This window comes from Artemia sp. Qi Xiang Cuo, chromosome 4 (assembly GCF_049724085.1).
Source record: "Artemia sp. Qi Xiang Cuo chromosome 4, ASM4972408v1, whole genome shotgun sequence".
Classification (NCBI taxonomy): Eukaryota; Metazoa; Arthropoda; class Branchiopoda; order Anostraca; family Artemiidae; genus Artemia; species Artemia sp. Qi Xiang Cuo.
In genome coordinates this window covers 63,053,398-63,070,897 of record NC_142797.1, presented here as the reverse complement: position 1 = coordinate 63,070,897, position 17,500 = coordinate 63,053,398, and the positions used below count along the sequence as shown (strand labels likewise).

Here is a 17,500-nt window from a genome sequence, read left to right as displayed (position 1 = left end):
GAGGGCTAGTTGCCCTCTAATCTTTTTGGTTAGATAAAATGACACTTGAACTTTAAATTTCCGTTTGAATGAGCTTTTTTCCGATATTTTAGACCATTGGTTCGATAGGATCACCCCAAAGAAAAACAAAACGACTATTAAGTACCTATTCATGATCTTTGATCCGACAAAAATTAAAAAATTTTCATTTTTGAAGATGGGGAATTGAAATATTCTGTGGTAGCGCAGTGGGTTTGACCCTTAGCTTAGTAATACGAGACCCAGAAATCGAACCCAGCTGGAGCAGTACCCTGAAGGGCCAACGCAGGAGAGGAGAAGAATCGTCGTTCATCCGATTATTTTAGAAATTGAAACCTCTAAAACAGGGTTTCTATTACGCTGAATCTGATGGTGCAATTTTCCTTCAGATTCCTTGAGTTTTAAGGTGTGTTTCTCCCCCTTTTTTAAAATCACTCAAATTTTCTCAGGCTCGTTGCTTTTGATGGGTAACACTAAACTTAATGAAACCATCTATTTGAATCAACATCAATATCTAATTCTTTTGATGTACTATTCATATCAAAATTCCATTTTTTAGAGTTTTGGTCACTATTGATATGAGTCGCTCCTTGCTTACTGTTCGTTACTGCGCTTTGAAAATGCTATTAAACAAATTCACATAAATTTTGAAAAAGAGCGTAAAACCTCCTCGAAAGGAAAAGAAATTCTATCAAAATCAGGATATGGTCATGTGAACATTGTACTCTTACAAAAGTATTTGATGACAAATGTACATTGTGCAATCCATGTCAATTGAATAGAGAGTAAGTGTTTCAGGTTAAAGACTGTTCAAACTGTGATGGATAATATTGTGATTCCGCTTACCGTACTAGAAGATATTTTTTTTTTTAGTGTCATTATCAATGGTGTCATTTCGGGGGGGGGGGAGAGGAGTAGTCTCCCCCAATTATTTGGAGGAAAAATTATTATATAGTCCATGCCCCTTGACTCTTTGGATGGAGACCCCTCTAGCCCCCCCTATGAAAATGCTGGAGCTATGCCCCTGGTCATTATAATAAATGTGAACAATTGAAGACCACCTGTCCAGGTTTTATTGTAAGAAACCCGAGAGAAGAATTTAGTTTATTCGCTAGAAATAAACTAAATAAATTTTATTGGGAGATGGAGCCCGGCTCACCTTTATTGTTTAAATAATGAGAAAGCATGGTTCCTACGTCATTGTTTTGAAGATAATGGCAACTATGATTTTGAACCAACGGTTTATTAACAATTTACAAATCTACAACCTGGACCATCATGTAAGACTAGACCAATAAGGGCAGCTAAAGCAAAGGCTATTAGCAAATCGTCTGAAGTAATGAAAATCCAAGATGAAAAAGAAAGAAAATGGGGCCAGAAGATAAGCAGCAGTGAGAATCAGAACATGTCAAAATTGGAAATGATAAGAATGAGAACTAAATTGAAAATTCTTTGGAACCACTTGAACTATCAAACGTGATAAAGCCAAGAGAAAAGCCCCAAAAAATTAAATTCACAACAGGTGAAAATCAACAACCTGGACTATTAAGTGAGACAAGACACTAAAAACAAAAATTTACAAGTGTTATAAATGATAACTCGTTGGAAGGAAAAGAAGCTTTAGTCCCACCACCTGAAGAATTAACACACCTACAACCTAGACTCTCATGTAAAACTAGACCAATAAGGGCAGCTAAAGCCAAGGGCATCGGCAAATTGTCAGAAGTGATAAAAATCAAAAATGAAGAAGAAAGAAAAATAAGGTTCGAAGATGAGCGACAGCGGTGTCAAAACGTGCCAAAATTGAAAATGATAGTTATGATAATTGGGTTTTTGATTTTGACATGGAAAAGGTCATCAATGCTTAAAAAAAAAAAAAAAAATAAGTTTCGGTAATGTGTATTTCATAATGACAAAAGGTAAGCCGGGCCAAAAGTCGATGTTCAACATTTTATAAAAGGTCCATCCGATGAAATAGCTATAAATAACGACATTAGAGTTTATAAGGATGGTAGCCAAAAACCTGATACTGCATCAGTCTCTGTTAAAAATTAAATAAATAAAAACAAGTTTTTTTAACTGATTGTAAGGAACGACGTTAAAACTTAAAACGAACAGAAATTATTCCGTATATTAAAGGGGCCGTCCCCTCCTCAACGTCTCGCTCTTTACGCTAAAGTTTGACTGTCTCACAACTTAAATTTTTAAAACAATAAAAAAAACTTTAGCGTAAAGAGCGAGGTGTTGAGGAGGGGACAGCCCCTTTCATATACAGAATAATTTCTGTTCGTTTTAAGATGACAAAAGACAAGTCAAGGCAAAAGTTGAAGGTCCAGTAACGATAAAAATGCAATGTACAAAGGCGCTAATTCTAATTTAAGGTCAGTTAAAATGTTTAAGGGGTTGATTAATGAGAGGGAAGCACAGATAAATGTGATTAGAAAACTAGTGAAAGTGAGAATCGCAACAGCTAAAGAAAAAGGCAGGGAACAAACGACAGCGAGAATCACATTGAGTTGTAAACGAAATTTTGAACAGTAATCTGTGGTCAGAAACTGGAAAAGACGTATTTATTATCTATAACGCCTTAAGAAATTAAATGAGATGATGTATTAATCTAAACTGCTAAAACGAAAGCATGGAAAAAACTTTCTAAGGTAAAGATGAACAAAATGGACAATGAAATCTACGGTTGGAAATAAGGAACAGTGATGACTGGCCACAAAAACGATCTAAATAGGTCAGGACTTTAAGAAAGAATTTGTATTTTTCACAGGGTGGCTGTATCGAACCTGTGGCGACGTCATTACATCAAAAAGGCTCAAATGCTATATAGTGCCGCAGGGTCTCGGCACTCGACACGCGGCAGGCTCCTAGAGAAAGATTTTCACTCTCGCTTGTCTTCTAAACACATACAATTTGAGCCTTTTCTCGATGTCATGACGTCCAAATGGACCTTAAATTAGAAGTGGTGCCTTTGATACATTTTTTTTATTGGACCTTTAGCTTTTGCCTCGTCTTGTCTTTTGTCATTATGAAAGACGAGTCGCCAAACCATTGTTTCTTTTAATTGTTCAGGTGGTGGGACAATTTTTTTTTTATTCCAACGATTAATTTGGTCCAGATTTTTAATTTTCAAAGCTTTGGAAGGCATTGACGACCACCTTTGTTTTTTATTTGTTCAAGTGGTAGGACAAAAACTTCTTCTTTTGCCTTGGCTTGTCTTTTGTCATTATGAAAGACACTTCGCTGAACCTTTGTTTCTTTTAACTGTTCAGGTGGTGGGACAAACACTTCTTTTTCTGCCAACAATTTATCTAGTCGATATTTTGATTTTCAAAGTATGGTAGGCATTGATGACCTTATCCATATCAAAATCAAAAACCCAATTCATCATCGCTATCATTTTCAATTTGTTTGGTTCCTTTTACCTTGGCATATCTTTCGGCATTATGAAATAAATATAGCTGAACCTTTGTTTTTTTTTTTAACAAAGGTATGGTAGGTATTGATGACCAAATCCATGTCAAAATCCCAAACCCAATCATCATTGCTATCATTTTCAATTTTGAAACGTTTTGATTCTCGCTGTTCAGGTTGATTATCATTGATTCGCTCAGATGTTCGGTGTCGCATGTCTTCTAACTGCGTGTAACGGTTCTTCATTTTCATTTTTGACTTGCTCCCATGCTCGGTGTCGCATGTCTTCTAACCGCGGGTGTATTTGCTCTTCATTCTCATTTTTTAACTTGCTCATATGCTCGGTGTCGCATGTCTTCTAGCTGTGTGTGCCTTTGCTCTTAATTTTTATTATTGACACGCCGCCACTTTTCTTCTAACCGTGTGTGTCTTTGCTCTCCATTTTCATTTTTGACTCGCTCACTGGCTCGGTGTCGTATGTCTTCTAACCACGTGTTTCTTTGCTCTTCATTTTTATTTTTAACACGGTCTAATTGTTGTTTTCACATATAGTCTAACCGCCCGTGTCTTTGCTCTTCACGTTTATTTTCGACACGTTTTTGGATTTTGATTACTTCAGATACTTTAGGTTAGATAAATATAACTGACTACATCTACAAACATACGTGGCTTATATAATAGGAATGACATCATAAATTGTCTTGATGCCATGACTTACATTACGTACTTTTAAATTTTTTATGTGCATAACGTCATTGTAATTTTTATTACATGGCGTAATTTGAAAAAATCACAATTAGGGCTCTTAACAACTATATATATACATATATATATATATATATATATATATATATATATATATATATATATATATATATATATATATATATATATATATATATATATATATATATATATATATATATATATATATATATATATATATATATATATATATATATATATATATATATATATATTTACCTTTTTATGAATAAACAAATTTACACACGTTATGAGTAGACTTCTCCTACGGGCACTGAAATCAAAATAGTTGAAAATATTTTCCACCATAAAATCATTCAGACGAGGCATTTCCTAGTAAATTTAAAGAAATTCTTCTTAGCTCTATCCCCAACAACGGACTATAAAATATAACTGGGTAGGAATAATCATGAAATCTCTTCCCATTTTCAACTACTCATATTTTCAAAGTAGGTTTTAATGGGAGGATCGTAGAATGCGTGGGGTAGCCCAATGGGATTAAATATGCATTGCATTTCTTAATTTGTAACAAGCATAGCCGGTGTCCATTATTTCCAACTGATCTACTACAATTCTGCTATAAACTTTTCGAGAGATCTCCATTTGCTTAGTACAACCTTTCATAATTTCTTCCAGTGATAATGAAAGTTCATGTTTAATGGGTGGGTCCTGGGTGATGACCACTCTTTGTTTACCTCTCATTCCTTGATTGATAGACGACTGTGATCGTTCAACGCATGGATCCCCAAAACTGCAGATCCAAAAAAATGAGCAAACGTTGCTCTTGGATCACCATGGAATGCGTATGAGAACTCTCGACCATCTGTTTCTCCTCCAGGCGCTCCTGCAGAACCTTTTAGTCCTTCTTTTCCATATTTGTCAAATATATCTCGTTCGTTTTTGTCACTTAGTATTTCATAGGCTTCTGCTATTTCTTTTAATTTTTCTTCTGCTCCCTTATCTTTGTTTTTGGCTGGGTGGTATTTCAATGCTAATCTCCTGTAGGCTTTCTTTATTTCATCATCTGAAGCACATTTGGATATTCCAAGTATCTTACAGAAATCTTTTTGCATATTGTTAAACATCTTAATAACTTATATTGATAAAATGGTGTAATTAATCCTTAAAACCTGAAGTAAAATAAAAATCATTTTAAAATTTTTAGCATTTTTCTAGTTTCAATCCAAAAAGTAGAATTGTTGCTAAAACACTATAAAGATTTTTGCATATTAAATAATAATCTTAGAGATTCCGAAATGAGGATATTATTTGTAGAATATTATTTTAGTTGATCATTCTGTAATTTGACCAAAGTATCAGTAGAGGAGGGGGTACCAGTCGTGTCACGCACCCCTGCTGCCACCTACAACTTTTTTAACACCATATATTGACACGAGAACCACGTGGTTTATGGTTTTTGTCAGTGAGAATTTGAAAAACAGGAATTTTGTCACATTTATGTATGTTTTCTTGGATGGTTATGTGTGTTGGTCGATTTATTTGATGTTTTTCATGGATGTTTAATGGTTTTTGTCAGTGAGAATTTGAAAAACCGGGACTTTGTCACATTTATGGATGTCAACAGCAATTCATGTCTGTTTTATGGTTTTCTCACTGAGAACGAAAAAACAGGAATTTTCTCACTTGGATTTACATAATCGCTAGGGAAATTATTGATTCACGAAGGGGGGAATTAAGAAACAAACATGGCTTCATTGTTGTTTGGTTAGCTTAACCTGAGAAATTGATTTACATAATCGCTAGGGGAAATTATTGATTCACGAGCGTGGGGAATTAAGAAACATTAAGGCTTCTTTAATCTGTGATTTACATAATCGCTAGGGGAAATTATTGATTCACGATGGGGGAATTAAGAAACAAACATGGCTTCAGTGTTGTTTGGTTAGCTTAACCTGAGGAATTGATTTACATAATCGGCGGGGAAATTGTTGATTCACGATGAGGGAATTAAGAAACATTAAGGCTTCTTTAATCTTTAGGCCTGAGGGATTTATTTATTATTGTTGTTTTTGGACAAGTGCATGCCATAAACCACGTGGTGCTGTCACGAGTCAGAACACCTGTGCTGTCGACCTCAATTCACCTATCGTGAATCAATAATTCCCCTTAGAAACAACAAATTAATTTCCCTTTCTTGACAGATCAATCAATCAATGACATCATCTGTCAGACTTTAAAAATTTTCGCATAGAAACATTTCTCCAGGAATAGATCCAGGTCATTAATGTCTTTGCCTCGGGAACAGTTCTACTGGTCGAACTCCAAAGGATATTAATAACCAAAGGCCATGGAAACAATTAGGCAAGAAACATCTTAGCGATGAATTGTTTTAGCGTGCGAGAAGGTTTCCTATTAATTTGAAATGCGTTAGCACAGAGATGCCAATAACAAAGGAACACGCTGAATTTGCGTTTAGGGATTATTTGGGCGAAACCGTTTTAGACAGGTAATGGAACTATTTCGGCGAAACAGATAGAGACATTTTAAAAGAATATTTTTGAAGAGATTTTAGAAGAGAATTTAATGGTGAAACTCTGTGGTCGTTATAATACACAAGTTCCATTTGAACAGTGTTGTGAGGTCCTCTAACCCAACCCCAAAGGGTTCCAATCCTCCTACACCACCCTCGAAGGAAGCCCACCGGGACGCCCCGGTCCCACGGGCGCCCCCAGGCCCTCCCCCGGTCCCCCAAAGTCCCCCCGGCCCCCAACTGCCCCCCCGGACACTCAAAGGTCCCCCAAGCTCCCAAAGGGCCACCGGCACCCCCAAAGGCCCACCCCAGACCCTCAACGGCCATCCCCGGGCCCCCCAAAGGCCCATCGAGCTCCCAAAGGACCAACGGGGTCCCAAAGGCCATCCACCGGTCCCCAAATGTCACCCAGACACCCAAAGGCCCTCCCTGTGCCCCAAAGGCCCTCCCTGTGCCCCAAAGGCCCTCCCCCGACCCCCTCCTCCTCCTCCCACCTCCTCCTCCTCCCACCTCCTCCTCCTCCTCCTCCTCCTCATCCTCCTCCTCCTCCTCCTCCTCCTCCTCCTCCTCCCACCTCCTTCCTCCTCCTCCTCCCTCCTCCTTCTACCTCCTCCTCCCACCTCCTCCTTCCTCCTCCTCCTCCCCTCCCCTCCCCCCCCCCATTCCCTCATCATTTTTTATACTTTTTTGTGCATTGAGACACAGAACGACCCCCTGCCCCCGGCCCCTCCCCCCTCCAAAGGTCTGATTTTTTCAAAGTTCATTTTGAATTTCTTTCATTGAAATGCAAGAGTTGGAATATTTCAGTAGTGTTTGGTTGTGGTTTACCTTGTCACAGTTACATTTTCTTGATTTTTCAAAGTTCATTTTGAATTTCTTTCGTTGAAATGCAAGAGTTGGAATATTTCAGTAGTGTGATGTTGTAGTTTACCATGTCACAGTTACATTCCCTTAATTTTTCAAAGTTCATTTTGAATTTCTTTCGTTGAAATGCAAGAGTTGGAATATTTCACTAGTGTGATGTTGTAGTTTACCCTGTCACAGTTACATTCCCTTAATTTTTGATAGTACATTTTGAATTTCTTTCGTTGAAATGCAAGAGTTGGAATATTTCAGTAGTGTTTGGTTGCGGTTTACCATGTCACAGTTACATTTTCTTGATTTTTCAAAGTTTATTTTGAATTTCTTTCTTTGAAATGCAAGAGTTGTAATATTTCAGTATTGTGTTGTTTTAGTTTAAAATGTCAAAGTTAAAGAAAATAAATTTTTCATTGATAATTTTTTATTTATTTATTTGAAATGATGTAGTTTTAATATATAACTAGTGTGATGTTTTAGTTTACACTGTCACAGATACATTCCCTTAATTTTTGATAGTCCATTTTGAATTTCTTTCGTTGAAATGCAAGAGTTGGAATATTTCAGTAGTGTTTGGTTGCGGTTTACCTTGTCACAGTGACATTTTCTTGATTTTTCAAAGTTCATTTTGAATTTCTTTCATTGAAATGCAAGAGTTGGAATATTTCAGTAGTGTTTGGTTGTGGTTTACCATGTCACAGTTACATTTTCTTGATTTTTCAAAGTACATTTGAATTTCTTTCATTGAAATGCAAGAGTTGGAATATTTCAGTAGTGTTTGGTAGCGGTTTACCTTGTCACAGTTACATTCCCTTAATTTTTCAAAGTTCATTTTTAATTTCTTTCGATGAAATTCAAGAGTTGGAATATTTCACTATTGTTTGTTTATGGTTTACCATGTCACAGTTACATTAACTTAATTTTTCAAAGTTAATTTTTAATTTATTTAGTTTAAATGCAAGAGTTGTAATATTTAACTAGTGTTTTGTTGCGGTTCACCTTGTCACAGTTACATTTTCTTGATTTTTCAAAGTTCATTTTGAATTTCTTTCATTGAAATGCAAGAGTTGGAATATTTCAGTAGTGTTTGGTCGTGGTTTACCTTGTCACAGTTACATTCACTTAATTTTTCAAAGTTCATTTTAATTTCTTTCGTTGAAATGCAAGAGTTGGAATATTTCAGTAGTGTTTGGTTGCGGTTTACCTTGTCACAGTTACATTACCTTCATTTTTCAAAGTTAATTTTGAATTTCTTTAGTTGAAATGCAAGAGTTGGAATATTTCACTAGTGTTTGGTTGCGGTTCACCTTGTCACAGTTACATTATCTTGATTTTTCAAAGTTAATTTTGAATTTCTTTAATTGAAATGCAAGAGTTGGAATATTTCAGTAGTGTTTGGTTGATGTTCACCTTGTCACATTTACATTATCTTGATTTTTCATATTTCATTTTGAATTTCTTTCTTTGAAATGCAAGAGTTGGAATTTTTCAGTAGTGTTTGGTCGTGGTTTACCTTGTCACAGTTACATTCCCTTAATTTTTCAAAGTTCATTTGAATTTCTTTCATTGAAATGCAAGAGTTGGAATATTTCACTAGTGTTTGGTTGCGGTTTACCTTGTCACAGTTACATTAACTTAATTTTTAAATGTTCATATTGAATTTCTTTCGTTGAAATGCAAGAGTTGGAATATTTCACTAGTGTTTGGTTGTGGTTTACCTTGTCACAGTTACATTTTCCTGATTTTTCAAAGTCTACTTTGAATTTCTTTCATTGAAATTCAAGAGTTGGAATATTTCACTAGTGTTTGGTTGTGGTTTACCATGTCACAGTTACATTTTCCTGATTTTTCAAAGTTTATTTTGAATTTCTTTCATTGAAATGCAAGAGTTGGAATATTTCAGTAGTGTTTGGTTGTGGTTTACCTTGTCACAGTTACATTTCCTTGATTTTTCAAAGTTCATTTTGAATTTCTTTCATTGAAATGAAAGAGTTGGAATATTTCAGTAGTGTGATGTTGTGGTTTACCTTTTAACAGTTACATTTTCTTGATTTTTAAAAGTTAATTTTTAATTTCTTTCTTTGAAATGCAAGAGTTGGAATATTTCAGTAGTGTTTGGTTGTGGTTTACCTTGTCATAGTTACATTTTCTTGATTGTTCAAAGTTATTTTTGAATTTCTTTCGTTGAAATGCAAGAGTTGGAATATTTCAGTAGTGTTTGGTTGTGGTTTACCTTGTCATAGCTACATTTTCATGATTTTTCAAAGTTCATTTTGAATTTCTTTCGTTGAAATGCAAGAGTTGAAATATTTCAGTAGTGTTTGGTTGTGGTTTACCTTGTCACAGTTACATTTTCTTGATTCTTCAAAGTTCATTTTGAATTTATTTCGTTGAAATGCAAGAGTTGTAATATTTCAATAGTGTTTGCTTGTGGTTTACCTTATCAGAGTTACATGTTCTTGAATCTTCAAAGTTAATTTTGAATTTCTTCCGTGTAACTGCAAGATTTGGCATATTCCAGGAGCGTTTGACTGTGGTTTGCCTTGACACTGTAACATTTCTTGATTCTTCTAATTTCTTTTTGATTTTCTTTCGTCGAAATGCACGACTTGGTTTATTTCAGTAGTGGTTGCTTCTGGTTTACCTTGTCATAGCTACATTTTATTGATTTTTCAAAGCTCATTTTGAATTTCTTTCGTTGAAATGCAAGAGTTGGAATATTTCAGTAGTGTTTGGTTGTGGTTTACCTTGTCACAGTTACATTTTAATGATTTTTCAAAGTTCAATTTGAATTTCTTTGGTTGAAAAGCAAGAGCTGGAATATTTCAGAAGTGTTTGCTTGTGGGTTACCTTGTCACAGTTACATTTTCTTGATTTTTCAAAGTTCTTTTTGAATTTCTTTCATTGATATGCAAGAGTTGGAATATTTCAGAAGTGTGTGGGTGTGGTTTAAATTTTCAAAGTTACATTTTATTGATTTTTCAAAGTTCATTTTTAATTTCTTTCGTTGAAATGAAAGAGTTGGAATATTTCAGTAGTGTGTTATTGTAGTTTACCCTGTCACAGTTACATTTTCTTGATTTTTCAAAGTTCATTTTGAATTTCTTTCGTTGAAATGCAAGAGTTGGAATATTTCAGTAGTGTTTGGTAGTGGTTTACCTTGTCAAAGTTACATTTTCTTGATTTTTAAAAGTTCATTTTTAATTTATTTCTTTGAAATGCAAGAGTTGGAATATTTCAGTAGTGTTTGGATGTGGTTTACCTTGTCACAGTTACATTTTCTTAATTTTTCAAAGCTCATATAGAATTTCTTTCATTGAAAAGCAAGAGTTGGAATATTTCAGTAGTGTTTGATTGTGGTTTACCTTGTCACAGTTACATTTTCGTGATTTTTTAAAGTTCATTTTGAATTTCTTTCATTGAAATGCAAGAGTTGGAATATTTCAGTAGTGTTTGGTTGTGGTTTACCTTGTCACACTTACATTTTCTTGATATTTCAAAGTTCATTTTGAATTTCTTTATTTGAAATGCAAGAGTTGTAATATTTCAGTCGTGTCTGAGTTTTGTATACGGGTTCACAGTTAAAGAATCATTTTATTTATTTTGTCTTATTTTATTTCTTTCTTTGAAATTCAAGAGTTGTAATATTTCAGGTGTGTTTGGTTGTGGTTTATATTGTCACATTTACATTTTCATGATTTTTCATAGTTCATTTTGAATTTCTTTCATTGAAATGCAAGAGTTGAACTATTTCAGTAGTGTTTAGTTGTGGTTCACCCTGTCACAGTTACATTTTCTTGATTTTTCAAAGTTCATTTTGAATTTCTTTCATTGAAATGCAAGAGTTGGAATATTTCAAAAATGTTTCGTTGTGGTTTACAATGTCAAAGTTACATTTTATTGATTTTTAAAAGTTTATTTTTAATTTATTTAGTTGAAATGAAAGAGTTGGAATCTTTCAGTAGTGTATGGTTATGGTATACCTTGTCAAAGTTACATTTTAATGATTTTACAAAGTTCATTTTGAATTTCTTTCATTGAAATGCTAGAGTTGGAATATTTCAGTAGTGTTTGGTCGTGGTTTACCTTGTCACAGATATATTTTCTTGATTTTACAAAGTTCATTTTGAATTTCTTTCGTTGAAATGCAAGAGTTGGAATATTTCAGTAGAGTTTGGTTGTGGTTTAACTTGTCATAGTTACATTTTCTTGATTTTTCAAAGTTAATTTTGAATTTTTTTCGTTGAAATGCAAGAGTTGGAATATTTCAGTAGTGTTTGGTTGTGGTTTAACTTGTCAAAGTTACATTTTCTTGATTTTTCAAAGTTCATTTTGAATTTCCTTCTTTGAAATGCAAGAGTTGGAATATTTCAGTAGTGTTTGGTTCTGGTTTAACTTGTCAAAGTTACATTTTCTTGATTTTTAAAATTTCATTTTGAATTTATTTCGTTGAAAAGCAAGAGTTTGAATATTTCAGTAGTGTTTACTTGTGGTTTACCTTGTCACAGTTACATTTTCTTGATTTTTTCAAAGTTCATTTGAATTTCTTTCGTTGAAATGCAAGAGTTTGAATATTTAAGTAGTGTCTGGTTATGGTTTACCTTGTCACAGTTACATTTTCTTGATTTTTTCAAAGTTCATTTTGAATTTCTTTCGTTGAAATGCAAGATTTGGATTATTTCAGAAGTGTCTGGTTATGGTTTACCTTGTCACAGTTACATTATCTTGATTTTTCAAAGTTCATTTTGAATTTCTTTCTTTGAAATGCAAGAGTTGGATTATTTCAGAAGTGTTTGGTCGTGATTTACCATGTCATAGTTACATTTTCTTGATTTTTCAAAGTTCATTTTGAATTTCTTTCCTTGAAATGCAATAGTTGAAATAATTCAGTAGTGTTTGGTCGTGGTTTACCTTGTCACAGTTACATTTTCTTGATTTTTAAAAGCTTATTTTGAAGGTCTGTATCGTAAATTATAGAGCTTTAATTGGACTTTATGGTTTGGTTAGGTGTACCCGTTTCACATTTATAGGTGCTTGATATTTCGAAGTAAATACGAACTTCTTTAAAGTTTCTTCCATATTTGTTCGCATTAAGGATTTGTTTGGTATGTGATAAATATTCTAAGTTAAACTTTCTGGATTTTTCAAAGTTCATTTTGAATTTCTTTGTTTGAAGTGCAAGAGTTGGAATATTTAAGTAGTGTTTGGTTATGGTTTACCTTGTCACAGTTACATTTTCTCGATTTTTCAAATTCATTTTTAATTTATATCGTTGAAATGCAAGAGTTTGAATATTTCAGTAGTGTTTGGTTGTCGTTTACCATGTCACAGTTACATTTTCTTGATTTTTCAAACTTCATTTTGAATTTCTTCTTTGAAATGCAAGAGTTGGAATATTTCAGTAGTGTTTGGTTGTGGTTTACCTTGTCACAGTTACATTTTCTTGATTTTTCAAAGTTCATTTTTGAATTTCTTTGGTTGAAATGCAAGAGTTGGAATATTTCACTAGTGTATGGTTGTGGTTTACCTTGTCACATTTACACACATGTATACACATGTACACACATGTGCTTATCATGAGTGCTCATGATAAGTTAACCTAACCTTTTCCGGTGAGTATGGTTAGGTTAGACTAGATTCAGTTAGGTTAGATTAGACTAGGTTAGGTTAGCCTACGTACGCTTCACTTAGGTTAGCTTAGGTTAGGTGAGAGACATGCGAAAAGTTAGGTGTATGATTAGGTTAGGTTAGGTTAGATTAGGCCAGGTTAGGTTAGTTAGGTTAGGCTAGGTTAGCCTACGTACGCGCAAGTACGTAGGCTAACCTAGCCTAACCTAACTTAACCTAACCTGGCCTAATCTAACCTAACCTAACCTAATCATACACCTAACTTTTCGCATGTCTCTCACCTAACCTAAGCTAACCTAAGTGAAGCGTACGTAGGCTAACCTAACCTAGTCTAATCTAACCTAACTGAATCTAGTCTAACCTAACCATACTCACCGGAAAAGGTTAGGTTAACTTATCATGAGCACTCATGATAAGCACAAGTGTGTACATGTGTATACATGTGTGTACATGTGACAAGGTAAACCACAACCATACACTAGTGAAATATTCCAACTCTTGCATTTCTACCAAATAAATTAAAAAATGAACTTTGAAAAATCAATAAAATGTAACTGTGACAAGGTAAACCACAAACAAACACTACTGAAATATTCCAACTCTTTCATTAAAACGAAATAAATTCAAAATTAAGTTTTAAAAATAAAGAAAATGTAACTGTGACATGGTAAACGACAACCAAACGCTACTGAAATATTCCAACTCTTGCATTTCAACGATAGAAATTCAAAATGAATTTGAAAAATCTAGAAAATGTAAATGTGACAATGTAAACCATAACCAAACACTACTGAAATACTCCAACTCTTGCAATTCAACGAAAGAAATTCAAAATGAGCTGTGAAAAATCAAGAAAATGTAACTGTGACAAGGTAAACCAAAACCAAACACTACTGAAATAGTCCATCTCCTTCTTTTCAACGAAATAAATTCAAATGAGCTTTGAAAAATCAAGAAAATGTAACTTTGACAAGGTAACCCATAAGCAAACACTACTTAAATAGTACAACTCTTGCTTTTCAACAAAAGAAATTCAAAATGAGCTGTGAAAAATCAAGAAAATGTAACTGTGACAAGGTAAACCACGACCAAACACTACTGAATTAGTTCAACTCTTGCATTTCAAAGAAAGAAATTCAAAATTAAATTTTAAAAATCAAGAAAATGTAACTGTGACAAGGTAAATCACGACCAAACACTTCTGAAATAATCCAACTCGTGCATTTCAACGAAAGAAATTCAAAATGAACTTTGAAAAATCAAGAGAATGTAACTGTGACAAGGTAAACCATAACAAGACACTACTGAAATAATCCAATTCTTGCATTTCAACGAAAGTAATTAAAAATGAACTTTGAAAAAATCAAGAAAATTTAACTGTGACAAGTTAAACCATAACCATACAATAATGAAATATTCCAACTCTTGCATTTCAACTAAAGAAATTCAAATGAACTTTTAAAAAATCAAGAAAATGTAACTGTGACAAGGTAAACCACAAGTAAACACTACTTAAATATTCCAACTCTTGCTTTTAAACGAAAGAAATTCAAAATGAACTTTGAAAAATAAAGAAAATGTAACTTTGACAAGTTAAACCAAAACCAAACAATACTTAAATATTCCAACTCTTGCATTTCAACGAAAGAAATTCAAAATGAAATTTTAAAAATCAAGAAAATGTAACTTTGACAAGTTAAACCACAACCAAACACTACTGAAATAGTCCAACTCTTGCATTTCAACGAAATAAATTCAAAATGAACTTTGTAAAATCAAGAAAATGTAACTGTGACAAGTTAAACCACAACCAAACACTACTGAAATATTCCAACTCTTGCATTTCAAAGAAAGAAATTCAAAATGAACTGTGAAAAATCAAGAAAATGTATCTGTGACAAGGTAAACCACGACCAAACACTACTGAAATATTCCAACTCTTGCATTTCAATGAAAGAAATTCAAAATGAACGTTGTAAAATCATGAAAATGTAACTTTGACTATTTATACCATAACCATACCCTACTGAAATATTCCAACTCTTGCATTTCAACGAAAGAAATTCAAAATGAACTTTGAAAAATCATGAAAATGTAACTGTGACAAGGTAAACCACAACCAAAAATTATTGAAATATTCCAACTCTTGCATTTCAATGTAAGAAATTCAAAATGAACTTTGAAAAATCAAGAACATGTAAATGTGACAAGGTAAACCACAACCAAACACTACTGAAATATTCCATCTCCTGCATTTCAATGTAAGAAATTCAAAATTAACTTTGAAAAATCAAGAAAATGTAACTGTGACAAGGTAAACCACAACCAAACACTACTGAAATATTCCAACTCTTGCATTTCAACGAAATAAATTCAAAATGAACATTGAAAAATCAAGAAAATGTAACCGTGACAAGGTATACCATAACCATACACTACTGAAATATTCCAACTCTTGCATTTCAACGAAAGAAATTCAAAATGAACTTTGAAAAATCAAGAAAATGTAACTGTGACAAGGTAAACCACAACCAAACACTACTGAAATATTCCAACTCTTGCATTTCAAAGAAAGAAATTCAAAATGAACTTTGAAAAATCAAGAAAATGTAACTGTGACAAGGTAAACCACAATCAAACACTACTGAAATATTCCAACTCTTGCATTTCAACGAAAGAAATTCAAAATGAACTTTTAAAAATCAAGAAAATGTAAGTGTGACAAGGTAAACCACAACAAAACACTACTGAAATATTCCAACTCTTGCATTTCAACGAAAGAAATTCAAAATGAACTTTGAAAAAACAAGAAAATGTAACTGTGACAAGGTAAACCACTACCAAACACTAAACTAATTTTATATATATATATATATATATATATGTATATATATATATATATATATATATATATATATATATATATATAAAATTAGTTCAGATGTTTATAGGGAATTACAAGTAGGTTTCGAAGTCTCGAGTTGGCTTTAAAAGCATTTTGAGAAAGTTTCTGGGCTAAAATACGTGTTCCAGGGCAATTGGACCGCTAATGGCAGATCAAACGAGAGGGAGCTGTTTGTACGCTCCGATATATATATATATATATATATATATATATATATATATATATATATATATATATATATATATATATATATATATATATATATATATATATATATATATATATATATATATATATATATATATATATATATATATATATATATATATATATATATATATATATATATATATATACTACGAAAACTTTACGAAAAAGGAATGGGCCAAATGGCGGTTGCATACATTGGCATACTTCCTTATATAAGTAAAAATCGGTTTTTTTCAAAATATCCTCCGGTCATATACTGTTAGCCATTCTGTTGCCCTGGAAAATCAAACGTAAAATTTAGCGGCTGAAATCTTTGAATATATAGTTAAAACTATTTTTATACTTCCCCTTTAGAAAAAAGTTTCAGAAATATTTTTTAGAAATTGTGCCGTAGAAGGTCTAAGATTACACCTCAGCAGTAAGAAATGCATTTTATTTATTTTTTGAAACAAACTGAAGAATATTTTATAAAAGGAGCATTTCTAGCGTAAAGCCCCGTAAAATTTTAGATATACGACTAAAATGTGTGATGTCTTTCAATTTCCTGAAAACTCCCAAAAAATTTTACGTAAAACACTTATTAACAGACGTTTGTTGTTTTCTTGGATAAGACTATTGTGACAACTTTTACTACAGCAACCAATAATTAGAACCCAAGTCCTAAAATTGGTCTCAATCAGGAACCCTTATCGCTATCTAAATTCACAAGTGCAAAGATTTTCAAACAGAGGTGTTTATTCTTTAAAGTTCAGGAAAAGGTGCCCATTTCGCCCAAAACATTGATTGAAAACGAAACTAGTCTTATCTCGGCTCTCCCGCCAAAACAGGTAATTAGCCTTTTCAGAGTTTCACAGGAACTACAATCTGAGAAAATAAATATCACGACGTGAAAAAATAATGCTAAACCATCCAGTGGCGGATCCAGAAGGGAGGGGGTGAGGGGGCGCCCCCCTAACATAGTCTAAAGTATTATAATTTACCTAATTAACGCAAGTTTGCATTAATTAAACTTGCTCCTAACTTAAGTTTATCGGATCAACCTATTTTGCCCCCCCCCTAAATAAATCCTGAGATCCGCCCCTGAAACCATCACATCTATTCCACCAGTTATTAGAAGAAGAAAAATGTCCTTATTTTCACAAATTTTATCAACCCCCGCCCCCCTTTTTAGAAATCCTACATAGGCCAATCAGTTCAGTCCACTG

General features: G+C 33.2%; 1 protein-coding gene and 1 pseudogene across 2 annotated transcripts in view; both read right to left on the bottom strand.

The window, feature by feature from the left end:
• LOC148953315 (NHL repeat-containing protein 2) overlaps window positions 1–17,500 on the bottom strand; it is a 217,865-nt gene that overhangs the window by 117,411 nt on the left and 82,954 nt on the right. The window lies entirely within an intron of this gene.
• On the bottom strand, window positions 4,702–5,276 carry LOC148953317 (dnaJ protein homolog 1 pseudogene; annotated as a pseudogene).